The sequence below is a fragment of the Thamnophis elegans genome, chromosome 5 (genome assembly GCF_009769535.1).
Source record: "Thamnophis elegans isolate rThaEle1 chromosome 5, rThaEle1.pri, whole genome shotgun sequence".
Classification (NCBI taxonomy): Eukaryota; Metazoa; Chordata; class Lepidosauria; order Squamata; family Colubridae; genus Thamnophis; species Thamnophis elegans.
The window spans coordinates 81,699,478-81,715,373 of record NC_045545.1 but is presented as its reverse complement, the minus strand read 5'-3'; the positions used below and the strand labels follow the sequence as shown (position 1 = coordinate 81,715,373).

At 39.4% G+C, this 15,896-nt stretch overlaps 1 long non-coding RNA gene across 3 annotated transcripts in view; it reads right to left on the bottom strand.

Moving 5' to 3' along the window:
* Nucleotides 1-3,917: 3,917 nt before the first annotated feature.
* LOC116508681 overlaps nt 3,918-15,896 on the bottom strand; it is a 92,689-nt gene continuing 80,710 nt past the window's right edge. For all 3 annotated transcript variants that reach the window (XR_004255396.1, XR_004255397.1, XR_004255398.1), the window contains 2 exons: nt 7,617-7,691; nt 3,918-4,888 (listed from right to left, as the gene is read on the bottom strand). This is a non-coding gene — a long non-coding RNA (uncharacterized LOC116508681). The remainder of the gene's footprint in view (nt 4,889-7,616; nt 7,692-15,896) is intronic.

Sequence of the window (15,896 nt, the reverse complement as noted above, 5' to 3'; positions counted from 1 at the left end):
CCAACTTTCACAGCCATACATTGCAACTGGAAAAACCATAGCCTTGACTATACACACTTTTGTTGGCAGGATGATGCCTCTGCTTTTTAGTATGCTGTGTAGATTTGCCATAGCTTTCCTCCCCAAAAACAAGCGCCTTTTAATTTCTTGGCTGCAGTCCCCATCTATGGTGATCTTGGAGCCCAGGAAAATAAAATCTGTCACTACCTCCAATTCTTCCTCCTCTATTTGCCAGGAATTGAGAGGGCCGGATGCCATGATCTTAGTTATCTTATTGTTAGATAAGAATAGTCTTATTATAAGAAAACTATTAACCATATGCAATCCTAATTAGAAGAACTCTTATTGCAATTGCAATTACAATCGTACTTAGACTTATATACTGCTTCACAGTGCTTTACTGTGCTCTCTAAGCAGTTTACAGAGTCAACATATTGTCTCCAACAATCTGGGTCATTTTACTGACCTTGGAAGGATGGAAAACTGAGTCATCCTTGAGCTAGTCAGGATCAAACTCCTGGCAGTGGGCAGAGTTAGCCTGAATACTGCATTCTAACCAGTGTACAACACCCTCTAGATCAGGGGTGTCCAACCTTGGCAATTTTAAGACATAACTGGCTGGGGAATTCTGAGAGTTGAAGTCTTAAAATTGCCAACACTTGAAATATTGTGACCACCATTTCAAAAATTTTGGGAATTATGTTCCCATACATTTGAAGTACACCATGTTGAGGAACTAGAAGCCAAAAGAACAAATGTAATGTAATTACTAAACTCTCATAGATAAACCTACTTCCCCAAAACTGATTTTCCAGTGAATCATTGAAATATATATTTCTGGCTCACCCACGTTTTGATTCACAAGGAAGTGGTGTTCCAGTTACATGTAGCTTAGGTCAAAACAGCTGTTCATCCCAATCTTTCTTCATTGCATTTGAAAGATCTCCAAGTCTTCTCCTAAAACAAATCTGAAGATTTTTTTCAGTTTGGTGCCAAAGCTGTACCAAACATTTACACTAAGAGTACAAAAGCAGAAACCGCCACATGTTATCTGATTTTTCCCAGATAATATTTATGATTCCATCAATACTCAGTGTTTAAACTCTTCCTTAACAGGAAAAAAAATGTTTTAAAAAGCCCCTCACCTTGGATAACTCATAGGATAATGCCTCAGATTCATTTACTCTCAGATGAGGGATTTTCACCCAGTTCTCTAATATAGCTCTAGTAAATTATGTACCTCTATACCAAAACTATTCATTTACGTTAACATTTATAAATCTTATAGATTTCCCCTAAACACACATACACCTCATTCTTAGGATAAAAGTTTCAACAATTGCTGTTATTGCTTGATAATAAACAGATGTTAAACTCCAAGTACATTTGGGAGACTAAGACAGACACTGCTATTTAAGCAATATCTAAAATCATGTATATGCTAGAAAAAGCTTGCCCCAAGCATGGGTTGGAGTTGTCTTCATCTACAAATCTCAGACTATTTGGCTTGGTTTTTGTTCTTCTACCAGTATATTCTTTTTACCTCTTAAGTTGCATTGATGCTTTTTTTCAGTGTTGACAGATAAAAAGTGTTGTAGGTATTTTCAGGATCTTCCTGCTTTTGTCATGGTATTGTGCCACTATACTATTCTTCATACATGTGTTTGATGTCATGTCACACTTGTAGAGAAATACAAGCTAGGCTGCCAACACAAAACTTGTTTGGGCAAAAAATATTACAGCCTGGGGTTGTGATTTGATCTTTTGATTTACTGGCATCTTTTTGGAATAATATTTTCAGATAACTAACTAATTTATAGGAACATTTAATGTTAAAGATGTTAGTATTATGTTAAATTATATCCCAAAACTTTAGCTTGTGACCGTTTTTGAGGAGAGATAGTTTTAGGGCCTTGGATATGGCAAAGATAATTATTTTAAAAATTGGGAAAGTAGTACTATTCCTGATGTTAAAGATTTAATTCCAGAGATAAGTAAAATCCCTTTTTGAAAAAAAAGGCTAAACAAAATCACTCACTATAATTTTGTGCCACTTTTTATAATATTTTGTAATGTTCGAGAAGCATTCACTTAACTTTTTTCCCCTTAAAATAAATTTAGAAAATTCTTTGCAATTTGATTAATCTGTGCGATATATAGCTTTCCCCTTTTACTGATAATTGTGTGGTTTGTGTGAGTGTGGAGGTGCTTTTGATAAGTTGGATGACGTTTAATATTTTTTTCCTTTTTCTTTTTTTTTCTTTTGCATTTTTCTTCTTTCTAGTTTTATACAAAGAAAAAACACAAAATAAAAAGGGAAAGGTAGGTACATATAACCTAAACATAACATAAACATAACATAACATATACATATACATATACATATACATATACATATACATATACATATACTATACAGTATACATATACATATACATATACATATACATAGACATATACATATACAGATACATATATATAATATATATATATATATTATATGTTATATTGTGCTGATAAATAAACAAAGGGAGACTAGTATAGATCTATTTCAAGCTATTTAGCTCTCATCAGCTAGCCACACCCTCGCTGGGAATCGAACCTGTGCTCTAACTGCCTCTTAGGCAGAAATGTGGTGTGGCTAGCTGATGAGAGCTAAATAGCTGAAATAGATCTATACTAGTCTCCCTTTGTTTATTTATCAGCACAAATATAACATATGTAACAAAAAAGGCAACAGTAAAAAATACTGGGTTCTGTCTGGATGGTCTCTTGTGACGAGCCAGAAGGACAGAGAATGGAAGTGTGACCTTCCTCCATATTTGGGCATACCAGGGGTTGTGACTTTAGATATATATATACACATATACATATACATATACATCATATACATATACATATACATATACATATACATATACATATACATATACATATACATATACATATACATATACATATACATATCATATACATATACATAATACATATACATATATATATATATATATATATATATATATATATATATATATAACACATAAAACACACAATAAAACACAATATAACAAAGGCAACAGTAAAAATATTGGGTTTCTGTCGTGATGGACTCTTGTGATGAGCCGATTGACAGATGATGGAAGCAGTTAGCTTCCTCCCATAATTGGGGCTTACCAGGGGTTGTGACACTAAATATATACCTTCTTCCCTGGCTTCAGCTGATAGGAGGAGACCTGTGGCATAATGGCTAAGACGTTTGCCTAAGATGCAATACAGCATATATATCCACTCAACCAAAGAAAAGCACCAATCTCACATACGGTACATACAAAATAAAGTTTGTTTAAAAATAAACCACCACATTGCATTTGGTAGCCTGACATTCACCTACTCATTCTGTCTCACATATACAGACAGGAAACGGCTGGATTACAGTCTGTTCAGACAATCTTTGTCAATCTTCAGATGAGAAAACATTGCAGCTGCACTAACTTTAATGAGTCAACTGTTTGTACCTGGCATAGAAGCTGGGGGAAAAAAGATGACCTGCTTTAATCAGTAGGTTGTACAAACTCCAAATTCTTCCGTTCCTATCATTTAAAAGTGTGCTCAGCACGCCCTAACATTATTCCCTCATTATCAAAGTTTTTGAAGCAGCTGAGCCATGACAGTAAAAAATATAAATGGGCAGTAGAGTCCATGGTGTTGTCCTCTCAAACACCTTTCTTTCTTTCTCTCTCTCTCTCTCTCTCTCTCTTCTTTCTTTCTCTTTCTTTGTCTGTCTTTCCTTCTTCCTTTCTCTCCTCTTCTCTCACCTTCCTTCCTTCCTACCTTCCTTCCTTTCTTCCTCTCCCTCCCTCCCATTGTGAATTTCAGAATGTTCAGTTTCAAAACAATCAAACATTTGAGACCTGGTACATTTCCCTTTCTTCTCTTTAGTTGTCATAGAACATGGACAGGGAGGGTTTCAGCTTATTTATTTAGTTTGTCACTCATGTACAAGATAAGAGGAATAAGAATAAACATGAATAAGAACACAGGAAATGGGACAAATAAATGGGACCAGTAGGACAGGGCGCTGGTGCACTTATGCACGCCCCCTTGTGGACCTCTTAGGAATGGGGTGAGGAGATCAACAGGAGACAGTCTTAGGTTAAAATTATGGGGGTTTGGGGATGTAACAACGGAGTCAGGTAGTGCATTCCAAGCCTTGCACATACTTGCCAGCCTATGCAAAAGTCTACAAGCCTCTTTTTCCTTGTGGTGAGGAAATCAACAACTTGGAAAAGTCTCAGTTCCTGTTTGTTTTTCCTCCCTCCCACAGCTTCTGTTTCAACATCCTTGAACTAGTTACATGTACACAGCTGACAGTTAGTGCAAGATCTGCTAAGAATGAGATAGTCCTCCCTGGTATGTGATTACAATTTTCAAGCCTTGCCCAGTGTTATTGACAAAGCTCCTTGACTGTTGCTTAATTTCACTTCCGTGCTCTCTTTTCTGCTTCATACACTCTCACCCCCATCTGCTGTTAAGCTCTCTGGCTGAGGTTTTAACCAGCAGAGGGCACCATAATGCACTTTCTGAGGTCATTCCATTCATGTAAGAATAGCTTCTTCCTATTCCACCTGGACATGCAAAAAGTAACATTAGACCCGTAAAGATCTTAGATGGGGTGCTTTCTGCATCGTTGGGACTTCAATTAGGGGAGCGGCTTTGAAGAACAACCAAAGAGATCTCCTTGTCAGAAGAGCTTCACAGTAGCCTTTGGGGAAGGGGAAATAGGTGATCTGTTTTGGCTGATTTGGCTGATTAAGGCGGATCATGTCTCCCTCCGGGTATCATCAAGGCGACCTGCTTCATTAGAGAGGATTGTGATAATTGGATTGCTCTGAAAAGGAAGGGAGGGTTGACTTTATGAAATTGTTCCTGTTCCAAAACCAAACTCAATAAACACTGTCCATTTCTAATAAGCTCGTTATAGATACTCTTACCGCCTTAGATTTAGCATTGCCATTCTTGTAATCAACTGTTTCATTTACAATTTATTATACAATATTATGCCCTGTTTCAGCTCTAATAATTTTGGGTACAGAATAAAACTATTGGTGACAGATCTTCTATATTATCCTAGTATTATGGAAAGTATTATGGAGGTTTATATATACTGTAGGTAGGATGAGGTGGCTCAGGGGCTAAGACGCTGAACTTGTCGATCAGAAAGCTTGGCAGTTCGGCAGTTCAAATCCTAGCGCCGCGTAATGGAATAAGCTCCATGTAGAAATGCAAATAGAAAAATAGGGACCACCTTTGGTGGGAAGGTAACAGCGTTCCGTGGGCCTTCAGCATTTAGTCATGGCAGCCACATGACCACGGAGATGTCTTTCGGCACAGCACTGGCTCTTCGCGTTGAAACAGGGGATGAGCATTGCCCCCTAGAGTCAGAAACAACTAGCACATATGTACGAGGGGACCTTTACCTTTTATATACTGTAGGGTATTTGTTTTGGGCCTTGTGGTCAGAGGGAGCAGGGATGTACATGGGGACTGGGTCAAAATCACCAGGATGGCAGCTGTTTACAGGTATTGGATGTGTAACACATGTAAACAAGGTACAGGATCGGATTGTATGTGTGTGACTACCAACTGACTTATTCACGTCCCTGAGAATGAGCACTGAGGATTACGAAGCAGAGATACTTCATCCCCCTGGATTTAATTAAGTAAATATGATGTCTTTAATCCAGAGACAAACAACTTGAGTAAAGCATGGTAAAAGCCTGCCAAATAAACTATAGTTAGATCTATTGCTCTTTATTTGTTGGTTTCCAAAAGCAGTTGGCCATGAGGAGGTTTTTCCTCAGAGTGAAAAACATACCCAGAACATGGGAAGACAGATCCAATTATTGAGTAACAATTTGGTTACGGCCCTATCTAGAAATGACCAAGACTTTTTACACCAGAAGTGGCCAATTAATTTCCCCAAGGGTTACTTGAGGAAAGGGGACTGTTGTGGAGGGCTGGGGAATTCTGGAGTTGAAGTCCACCCATCTTAAAGCCACCAGGATTGAGAAAGGCTGATGTAGGTACTAGAAAAGTCAGTGTGGTCAGTTCAGGTGCTGGATCAAAGCAGAAACTTTCTTAGCGAAGAAATCAGCTGGTCACTCTGGGCCAGTCTCTCCCTGCCAGTGTCAGGAAGATCACACTGACAAACTATTCCAAAAAATTTGCCAAGCAAACTGCAAGGGCTTGTCAATAGCATCACCAATTGGTAACCCAAATCTTATCCCAGGAGCATCTCAAGGTTGAAGCCACTAAATTTGCTAGGCATTGGAATAAGCCACTGCTACTCATGTTGCAATTTGGGGAAACATATCTTGATCCTAGAATGCTAGAATTCTGATCCATTCCGTTATCTTGATAGAGACATGAAAGATAAATAATGCAGGGAATGGGACAAGTAGCATCACATATTATTGCACCAATAATGTCATGCCACCAGTGATGTCACAGTTACTCTGTGTAAGATGGGCAGCCAATAACTTTATAAATAAATTATGGCTTCTACTGCATCCTAAACCTCCTCAACCTCCTCAATTGTTTGTCATTCTGTCCGTTTCCATCCTTAATGCAAACCCAGACTCCCTCAACCTTTTTTACATCATGGCGACCAAAACTGGGTGCAGTATTCCAAGTGTGGCCTTACCAAAGCATTATAAAGTGATATTAACACGTGTATGCAGCCTAGAACTGTGTTGGCTTTTTGGAAGCTGCTGCACACTGGTGGCTCATATTTAAATGGTGGTCCACTAGGACTCCAAGATCCCTCTCACAATTACTACTATTTGGTACCACCTATACTGTACCTGTGCATTTTGTTTTTCTTACCTAAATGTAGAACCTTACTTTTTTCAACATTGAATTTCATTTTGTTAGCTAGCATCCAATGTTCAATTCTGTCAAGATCCTTCTGCATCTCAAGCCTAACTTCTGGAGTGTTGGCTATTCCTGCTAGCTTGGTGTCCTCTACAAATTTGATGAGTTCCCCATCTATCCCCCTCATCTAAATCATTGATGAAGATGTTGAAGACTACTGAGCATAAAACAGAGCTTTGGGATACCACACTGCATACTTCCCTCCATGTAGATGCAATTCCATTGAGGACTACACTACATGTTGAATGTCAGCCAGATGAACCCATCTGATGGTGATATTGTCTAACCCACTTTTTTATTTTATCAAGTAGTAGGTTGTGGTCTACTTTATCAAATGCCTTACTGAAGTCCAAGTAAATTATATCAACAGCATTCCTCTGGTCCATTAATTTTGCCACTTTGTCAAAGAATGCAATAAGATTAGTCCGGCATGATCTTTTTTTGACAAATCCATGTTCCTTTAAATTCAGAGGCTAAAAAATGAACAAGCAGTAAGCAATTTAATTTCCATTTTAAATGTCTGTAAATTAGTGGTTCTCACTGAATGTTGTTAGGAAGTAAAAACCTGTGGGCTGGGAAATTACATCAGATGTACAAGAAGGAATGAGAAAGAGAGCACTTTCATTAATCTGAAGCAGTTATATGCACAGTATTTATTTGGAAGTTAAAAATAGTATACTTACCCCCAAGATGTGTCATAAAGTAACAGCTGAGGAACTGTTGGGAAATGGAACCATGATAATTTTACCTGTAGAAGTCTGAAGGATGGGAAACAAATGAGTTAGTAAATGAGGCTTTCAGGACTGGGAGAAATTAGAAAACTAGGAAGACCGAGAAAGAAGGGAACAATGAAATAGACCTGGAAAGTAGAGACTTGTTTTCTTTGAAGGTGTTCCAACAACTTCTAGCAAATTTGAATGGAGTCTATAATTTGAAAGCTTGTCTGGAGTTCTAATGCAAATGAGTTAGGTTAGGAATAGAACAATACAGCTGACAATTTGTTACATGGTTGCTAGGAGTCAAAATTTGATGACTTGACTTGATGGCTTATAATCAATCAATCTCCAAATGAATATTGGTAATAATGATTTCAGCTTAGTAATGGGCACAAACTCTTCATTTAAGTAGATATGGCAGTGGGGGAACCAGTGTCCCTTTTAGAGCTGTCTGCCCTTGCAAATTATATATTGAAAAACAAAATAAAAAAGCTGGCACATTCCCAAATAAAACATTCCCCTTCCAGTCTTTTATTCCCAAGTGTACATACAGGTTGCAGAAGCTCCTTCAGAATGTAAAAAAATGATGGCCAGTTGCAACTCAGGACTGTCTCCAAAAATATGTTCATCTGCTCAGAAAAAGGACAGAGACAATAACCTTAGGAGGTGTATTGCAGAGGGACCTGCCAGTCAGTTTAGTACAGTAATTAAGGTGCTGACTAGAAACCAGGAGATTGTGAATTCTAGTTCTGCCTTAGGCATGAAAGCTGAGCCTAACCCACTTCACAGGGTTGTTGTGAGGAAAATAGGAGGAATGGGTAGTAAGCAGTGGTGGGATTCAAACATTTTTACTACCGGTTCTATGGGCATGGCTTGGTGGGCATGGTGTGGCTTGGTGGGCATGGCAGGGGAAGGATACTGTAAAATCTCTATTCCCACCCACTCCAGGGGAAGGTTACTGCAAAATCCCCATTTCCTCCCGATCAGCTGGGACTCGGGAGGCAGAGAATAGATGGAGACAGAGCCAGTCAGAGGTGGTATTTACCAGTTCTCCGAACTACTCAAAATTCCTCTACCAGTTCTGGAGAACTGGTCAGAACCTGTTGAATACCACCTATGGTAGTAAGTATTTTTGCCACCTTATGTTACTTTTAAAGAAAAAAGGCAGGATGAAAATCTAATCTAATAAATTGGTTGATAAATAATAGACAGGATTGCAGATAGCATTCTGGGAGATGGGTTAAGAGCCACCATTTTGTGAGTGGGCAAGACTATTCCTTCATTGCTGAATTGAGAAATAGATACCAATAACTTAAGTGCTGCATTGTCAAGCAGGCAGGCAGGAGGCCAGCAAACACAGAGGTAACCTCATGAAAATATTCATCCAAATCTTTCAGAAGCTTATGTTGAGTTGCATTGTTTGGAAAGCTGATTTACAAAGCAAATCCTTTGATCTGGAGAACAGCAAAGAGGGAAAGAAGCAAAAGAGGAGGGGAAAGAGAAAGAAACTTCCTTTTGAACCTGCAGCAGAGGCAGGAAATACCTCCATTTCCTTACTTGTGGCTCTGCCACATTTTTTAAAAAAAAAATGTGCAACAGAAAAACATTAAGATTATTCTGAAAAAGCTGTTTGCACCTTCATAGAATCTTAGAATTAGAAGGAACATAGGAGATGTCCAACATCCTGCACACTGCAGGGTACTATACCATCCCGATAAATGACTTACCTTGATGCAAAATTGCACAGGTACGTATTAGTAGAAAATCTTCAATGAAAGTTATCTATTAATAATATCGCTGCCTTTGGGTACTTTCTCTAGCTATTAAAATTTTACCAGATTAATTGCAAAAAAATGTACATGGTTGTGTGTCTGGAACCCAAAGTGCATATCACTTTGGTTGTCTATAGCAAGGGTCTCCAACATAGCAACTTTGTGACTTGTGGACTTCAACTTCCAGAATTCCCCAACCAGCTATACTGGCTGGGGAATTCTGGGAATTGAAGTCCACAGTCTTAAAAGTTGCCAAGTTTGGAGATCCTGGCCTAGGGCATACAAGTGTTTGTCCTCCGGTTTTTACAAAGTAAGGAAAGGAAGGGCTGAATTCCAAGGGGGGTTGACAGGAGTCAAGGAGTTATTTCATCATGGAATACAAGGACACTTGGAATCTAAAACCATCAATGTAAGAAAACAGTGGGGATGGTACGCAGTTGGGAATCTTGAAAAAACAGATCAGGGATCGATAGTTTTTTGGGAAAAATCTATGCGTGTGGCAGTGGTGGGTTTCAAATTTTTTAGAACCTCTTCTGTAGGTATGGCCTGCTTTGTGGAGTGGCTTGGCAGCCATGTGACTGTGTGGGAGTGGTTTGCTGACCATGTGACTGGGTGGGAATGGCTTGCCAGCCATGTGACTAGGTGGGCGTGGCCAACTTGTAAAATGTGGTGAAACTCACTTAACAATGCTCTTGCTTAGCAACCAAAATGTTGGCTCAGGAACTTTGGCATTTGAAGCACGCAAGTCTTAAAGCTGTCAAGTTACAAGACCTTTGCACCCCTAACCCTTTAGAAAAAAAAACACCAGGAGTGTTCAAACTTGACAGCTTTAAGACTTGTAGACTTCAACTCCCAGAATTCCTCCTCCAGTTATGTTGGCTCAGGAACTCTGGCATTGAAGTGTGCAAGTCTTAAAACTGTCAAGTTACAAAACCCTTGCACCCCTAACCCTTTAGAAAAAAAACCTAGGTGTGTTCAAACTTGACAGCTTTAAGACTTGTGGACTTCAACTCCCAGAATTCCTCCTCTCGTTCTTCATCTTGATTATGTGCGGACGGGTGGGGGGAGGGAGCTTGAACCGGTTCTAAATGGCACTGCAGATTTGTGGAACCTCTTCTATAGAAGAGGTTAGAAGAACTGGCAGGAACCCACCCCTGGCGTGTGGTCATTAAGAGTGGGAAACGACCTTATGGCACATAATCAATTTCAAGCCATCAGTAAAACATATCACTTTTGCAAGGCTTTTGATTATAACAGAATTTCATAAAAGCTCCAGCACAATCTTCAGATACACAGCAACACACACAAACAATTGCCTTTGAGCATATCATTTAAAATTAAAATGATTCCAGAAAAAAATTGAAATGTACTTTAAAAAAAAAAGACATTCATTCGTTTAAAATTGACTTAACTTTTGGACAAACAGAAGCTACAGAGGGAACAGACTTCATAAGAAAAGGTAGATTCAACAATGCCACCACATTATACTACAGAAACAAAGTTATGACTGTATGCTCTTGTGCTTCACTAATTGATGCAGTATACAATAAAGTCCCATTTGGGCCTCTAAAGTTCAGGGAGAAACATATGGAAGAAGAAAGACTGCACCATTTGTATCACGTCTCTATCAGCAGTCCCAGTAGAAGTCAGAGGAGTTTATCTAGTTAATATACAAGTATATCCTTAAGGGATGCAGTGGCTCAATGGCTAAGATGCTGAGCTTGTTGATCAGAAAGGTCAGCAGTTTGGTGGTTCAAATCCCTAGCGCTGCGTATCGGAGTGAGCTCCTGTTATTTGTCCCAGCTTTTGCCAATCTAGCATTTCAAAAGCATGTAAAAATGCAAGTAGAAAAATAGGAACCACCTTTGATGGGAACATAACAGCATTCTATGCCTTTTTGGTGTTGAGTCATGCCAGCCACATGACCATGGAGACGTCTTCAGACAGCTCTGGGTTTTTGGCTTTGAAATGGAGATGAGCACCGCCCCTAGACTCGGGAATGCTAGCACATATGTGTGAGGGGAACCTTTACCTGTATAGCGCTATCATTCTTTTTGGGGCATTTTAAATACGTAACTCAAGCAGGTGCATCAAAGCAGCCTTTGGCAACTTAAATGCAAAGTTATTTCATTTAGTTTGCTGAAGGTGAGAAACGTGATGGATCTGAAAAGGGAAACAGGAAGTACTCCTGATATATGTGCATCCAGATCCCACCCAGCAAAGGGAAAATTCCATTTTATTCCCCTTGTTCCCAGTATTTATTATTTTGTTTCACAGAATTTTAATGCAATGAGCCTATAGTTGAATCCATATTTCCTGATTGAAAGGGGAAGTAATATATTTCGAAGAGTAGCATCAGAGCAAAGATCAGGAACTTTAACCCAGTAGGAACCAGGTCAACTCCCTTCCTTCCCTCCCCCTCAAAAAAATTTGTGATTTGTTTGCTTGCCAGCCTTGGCAAAAAGATCATGAAATGGCGGGGGGGGGGGGGAGGTTTCACTTAACAACTTCCTAGCAATGGAAATTTTGGGTTCAGGTGTAGTTGTAAGTCAAAGACTACGGTATGTGTACTATTCCTAGCAAGTACAAATGGAATTTTGCTTTTTATGTATGAAGCAGAGGTGGGCTGCTCCTAGTTTGGCCCAGATCGGGCAAACCGGTAGTAGTGGCAGTGGGAGGCACATGAACAGAAGCATCACACGCACACATAATAGTGTGCATGTGCATGAACAAACCGGTAGTAAAAAAAACTAGAAACCCACCACTGGTATGGAGAATTTTTCTTAATTATTCGCAAGGGGGAAAAAACCTATTCTTTTAAAAAGTAGCCCCAACATATGATGATTTGGGTGTTGTCAAGCGAGATTTAAAGCAAAACCATGGGAGATTTCAGGATTTAGTTCTCAAAACTTTTTATACAAAGGAAGCCATTAAAAAAGAAATAATTCTATTTATTAGTTACCTGGACCTTCATACAAAAGCTCACAATGCCATTTTAAAGCAAACCAGAATGGCATCTCATTTAGAGCAAAATACAAAAAGTCTTTTCTTTGGTGTAGCCCAGAGTAAATTGTCAGGGTATATTAAAGGGAGCTTATTGTGGTTCTTTCACAATCATAACCACAACACCAGCAGCAGAGAGAAACACGTAGGCCATCAAGACCAACTCGAAACTTAACGCAGAAAATCCATTACTAGAATGACTAATCAGAGTATTTGCACAACATTGGAAAAGTGTAGAGATTCCTATTGATGAGAAGGTGCTAAGGAAAATATTAGAATGTGCAGAAATGAACAGATTAAGGAGAAAGAGCAAACTGAATACTATATGATTTGGGAAGCATATTACCAATGGTTGGAGAATAAAAAAGGAGTTTGGACGTGAAAAAAGCTAAAAAATAAGTATGCAATATACTTAGATAGAGATATAAATAAGATGAAAACTGTTAGTATGTATATGATGAGAATAATGATGTTTAATGTCAATATGATATTATTATTAGAAGATATAAAGAAGAAAAATGGAGACTTTTATAATGTTTAAATGCTCAGTATATTATAATACTCAACTTAGGGAAATAATGTTAATATGAATGTGAAAGATGTGGCAAAAGAGGAACGATATTGTACAGAGATGTTTGTACTCATATGACACACTGCCTAAGGAAAGATGGAATGTTTATTTTGTAATTGAAAAATAATAAAACTCTTTATTAAAAAATGACTGATTGGATGAATTGAATGAATGACTAGATGAATGACTGGATTCAGAGCACTGATTTTCCAGCAAGGGACTTACCTCCTCCCCGGTTCCTCTAGGGGTAGTCCTAATTTAATGGCTCCAATGTAGAACCAGTAACTTCATCACTAAGCTATACGATAGTTAAGCAATTGTGCTCGACTTATGACATCAGTTCTGCTGTGGTCATTAAGAAGAAATTGCCCATGGTTGTTAGCAATAGCAATAGCAATATTGCTATAGTTAGACTTATATACCGCTTCATAGGGCTTTCAGCCCTCTCTAAGCGGTTTACAGAGTCAGCATATTGCCCCCAACAACAATCCGGCTCCTCATTTTACCCACCTCGGAAGGATGGAAGGCTGAATCAACCTTGAGCCGGTGAGATTTGAACAGCCGAACTGCAGAACTGCAGTCAGCTGAAGTAGCCTGCAGTGCTGCATTTAACCACTGCGCCACCTTGTTAAGTGACCATGACTTGTAATTTTACTGCTGGCTTTTTCGTTGGCTTTGCTTGTCACTAGCTGACTGTGAAACTTACAAATGACAATCCTCTAATCATGGGATACGGTGATAGTTGTAAATTTGTGCTGGTTGCAGGGCACCTGAATGGTAATCGCGGGACTATGGAGATGGTTGCAAAATGTCTCCAGGATGATTGGCTTGAGACCTGGCTACCATCAGGAGGTAAGACCGTCAGATAAAATAAATGATTGCTTAAGCAAAGTGTGGTTAAAGCAGAATTTTTCTCTGGTTCCTGAGTATTGGTATTCCCCTCCACCCCTGCAGATGATACATGATTCATACTATAGATACATTGCATGATTATTTCCGTTTTCTGGAATTGATTACTACCTTTTCTTAATGAAGGTAGTTATTTGTATCTTACTAGCATACTGTTTCTAAATGTTTCACCACTGTTGTCAATCACCAATATAAGAAAGGCTGAATACGTTCTCCTGGGTATGTGTTTATAAATGGCTGATTTACTCTCTCACGGCTTAATAAAAATAGTTGTGCTTTGTGGAAAGAGCCCCCATGGCCTCAAACGGTCTGCTGTCTACTCGACTGACAGGAAGTTTGTCTTTGGCTTGGAACTGCCATTTGGAGAAGAATTTGGAAGATTAAACGGAAGATAAAAAAAAGAGATCCGTCACTAACTACAGTTCTGAAAATCAGCACTGGAGAAGTTCTTCTTCCTTTCTTCTGCCTTAAGACTTCAGGCATTGTCTTTTCAATTAATTATCATTCTTGCCAGCTGAAAATGTATTTTAAGTTTCACAGCAGTCAATGGCGCTTTGCCTTCAGCCGCAGGAGAGAATAGAAAAGGCCAAGATGGAAGCCCCAGTCCCTTTTCTCATACATCAAGACACAAGCAGAAAACAGTTTTCAGTCGCACAAAAATACAATGGAAATAGAATATATGGATGGATGGAAACTAACCAAGGAGAGAAGCAACCTGAAATTAAGGAGAAACTTCATAATAGTGAGGACAATTAAGCAGTGGAACAGCTTGCCTTCAAAAGTTGTGGGTTCTTCACCATTGGAGATTTTTTTACAAAGAGACTGGACAGTCACTTGTCTGACTGAAATGATATAGGGTCTCCTGCTTAAGAAAGAGGGCTGGACTAGAAGACCTCCAAAGTCCCTTCCAGCTCTATTCTGATTGATTGATACCTCAGCATAGCCTGAGGTGCTGCCCTGGAAAATCGCTTGGAAAAGACAACTATCATGTGCAAACTAGAGGAAAGAGCCACTCTTAAAATCATGTGGACATCTACAAGGAAGAATAATAAATCCATGATTTCTAGCAAGTGTTATATCTTCCAACAAACAATTGTTTCTTTCCAATTAGTACAAAAAGGATGAGGAACTGTACTACTTAAAGATAACACACCAACCAGTCAGGGTGAATCACTCAGGGGTGGGCTGCTGGGGGTTCGGGAGAACCTCTAGCTAAGATTCTGTGCAGTTCAGAGAACCCCCAAATCCTACTCCTGGCTGTCCCTGCCTACTCCACCCCGCCCCTCCCAAGTGTCTCCATGTGGCCTGTTTTGGATGAAGGTAAGTGCACAGAGGGCAAAAAATGGGCCTAACGGAAGTTCCGGAACACTGGAAATGGACCTGTTTCTGGCCTCCAGAGGGCCTCTGGAACCTGGAGAGCTGTTTTTGCCTTCCCGGAGGCTCGAGGAAAACCTCTGGAGTCCAGGGAGGGCAAAAATGCCACCCCCACCAGTGTGCAGGAGGCAGACTAGGCCACACCCACCATGGCCATGCCCACCCAGCAACCGGGCAGAGAATCCCTTGCTAAAATTTTTGAAGCCCACCCTTGGTAACATTCTGCATTCTCTAAGCATATAGACAGCCACACTGACTATTCACTGTTTCTCATTTTATTCACACACACAAAGGCACAAACACATGCCCCCCCCCCCAAAGTAAATGGTTTTTCAAATGGGGAAAGGGAGAGGAGGGATGAGCTGAAGCACCCTGGTAACAACCCTCCATGGAAAACCTGTCCCTTTTCCTGAATGCAGCAGTAAGGCTGTAAATGGCTTCCATTGACACCAAAGGAAGCTCTTTTAAATCCTTGAAGTCAGGAAAAACTCCAGGCTCTCACATGCTTGTTCAAATATAGAAAGAGAAATGATGTTCTTTAGGACATGGGATACTCAATGGAGAAGATGTATCCTTCCAACCTTGTAATATTAGGTTTTTTGTGATCATAGAATATGA